We start from the raw sequence: 2,560 nt of genomic DNA, 5'->3' as shown, positions 1-2,560 counted from the left end.
CAGGATCACTGAGTTTAGGGCATTGAACTTTTTTGTCTATCATTGAAATGATAATCATTATGGCAGTAACTTTGATATACTTACATCCACCATATCCATAGTCATATCCACCTGTCCTATATCCTCCAGTACGGTATCCACCTGACCTGTATCCGCCTGACCTGTATCCACCTGACCTGTATCCACCTGACCTGTATCCACCTGACCTGTATCCACCTGACCTGTATCCACCTGACCTGTATCCATCTGACTTGTATCTGCCTGACCTGTACCCGCCTGACCTGTATTCGCCTGACCTGTATCCACTACCTGAACGAGTGGCTGCAGCTACCAAGATGACAGTTGCTATAATGAGTAGAACAGATAAGGCTCTCATGATTGCTTCTTTATCGTTCAAGTGAAGGTGACAAAGCATGCTCGAGGCTTTATATAGCATTTTGATACTTTAAAAACTATTTATGGTATTTAGTCTGACTCTGATTGCAGGCCATTACCTATACAATGAGCTAGAGTCAACAATTGTACTTTTGCTACTAGATAGTGTCCGTTATAAGAATAATAACCCTTGTATTTGGTCTTTGTCATTACATTCAGAATCAACAACGCCTTTGGTTATATAATGATTGACAAACACCCTTCTACACCTGTGGCATAGACCATGCAACTAGCATTTCTTATGATAGCTGCTGTTATTTGTTGACTGATAGTCTAAAGATTGTTTTTGTAGTGTTTTGTAGCAAAACATCTAAAGCTAGTACACACAATTCCACCCACTGCATTAGTCAATGTACATGTATGTAATTGTTGTGTACATGTTTGTTACCTTCTGTTCGTGGGTGGATTTATATTCTAAAATCATGCACAGTGTAAGTAGTTCTGTTATATAGGTAATGGCTTATATGTAGCATTAAGTTTTATTTTTAAGATTCCACCCATTTTATAATAACTTGTGTCTCATTAATGACTTAGATTACCTCTCCTTTGGACTGATATCCATAAAGTGGACTATAATATAGTGGGCACACTTTCAAAATAGGCTAAAAATGCAAATTTTACATTTAGTGCTACTATCTATATTCATCACTATACATGTATATGTGCCATTTAAAAATTTACCTTATATGATTAGCTCTTATTGTTTATGCATGGTAGGAAATTATGTTGGTCTAACTTTACAAATTAAAATAATGAATGAGATGTAATTTTATTTTTAGCGGTAATGAAAAAATTAATTTCAAATCAAATTAATTTTACAAGAATTACTTAACATATGAAAAACAAAATTATTTATTATCAGTATTATTAATGGAAAAATTCATGTACATATATCATTAAGTAGTTTAGTAGTATTTCTCCAAGTGCTCCACAAGATGCATCAGGCACACAGTTTGGCTCTGAATGGGACCACTTCCCAGATCTAGTGCACCTCCCACACACATTAATATGTAATCAAATGCTGTTATGTTTTATACTTCTTTTCCTGCAGATTGGATCTCTTCCTGACCACTGTCCATTTGCTTGACATCTTCTTTGCTCGTTACCAACCAAGACAAAGCCAGGATTACAGTTGTATGTAGCAGTTGCTCCTTGCTGTGTGGAAAAGAATTGAACAGCTCCATTTTGTGGATTATTTAATCCTCTGCAATCCACAGCTGTTAATGAAAGGGTGCATTATTGTTCAATTTGTTGTGTCCTTCATTGCTTAGCAACACACCCTTTCAATTTGTTGCTAAGCAATACCTGACACATTGTTTTAAGGTGTGACAAACAATATTAAAATTCGACCATAACAACTGATTTATATATTTAAGTCACACAAGTAACATGCTTTGTTAATTACAGCACTTCATTGTGAATATTACAGACACTCTCATAATAACGATCATATCCCACCTCTTGGAATGCAAGTTGGATCCTGACCAGACCATTGACCATTAGCTTGACACATTTGTCTCTGTGGTCCTTGTAGCACAAGCCCTTCATTGCATGAATATAAGATGCTCTTGAGCCAGCATCAGTACCAGTTAGCAATACCCCCCCATGGAGAGGGTTTAGTAAACCACCACAGTCAACTATAAACAGGATTTAATGTAATTATGTGACTGACACAACTGTCTTACTCAGTCTCCTGCAGATAGGTAGCTGGCCAGACCATTGTCCATTGCTTTGACACACTCTTTCTCTATTTCCTACTAACTCAAAGCCTTGTCTACAGAGGTATGACCTTGATTTCAATGTCAAAACCAAATATTAGTATGTGTATACTTTCCAGCATTTTTAATGTACATGTTAATAATAATTATTGCTTGCAAGCATGAATGGCTTGGCTCACTTCGTAATGGTATAATGTAGTATCAAATAGGTTTATGAAATGGGTTGGAAAATTTTTCTAATACATATGCATGTTGTGAGCTGATTTTGAACAAAACTGGATTTTTATGACATACTATGCTTGCAATATCAGTTGTAATTAACATCAAATATCAATTTCAACTCAAAAGATACTCTATTGTTAAATATATGTACAATAATTATTGTTAGTTCTGTTTATATATTTTAC

The sequence above is a fragment of the Amphimedon queenslandica genome, unplaced genomic scaffold (assembly GCF_000090795.2).
Source record: "Amphimedon queenslandica unplaced genomic scaffold, v1.1 AMPQUscaffold_13520, whole genome shotgun sequence".
Taxonomy (NCBI): domain Eukaryota; kingdom Metazoa; phylum Porifera; class Demospongiae; order Haplosclerida; family Niphatidae; genus Amphimedon; species Amphimedon queenslandica.
Note: the sequence above shows the minus strand (reverse complement) of the source record.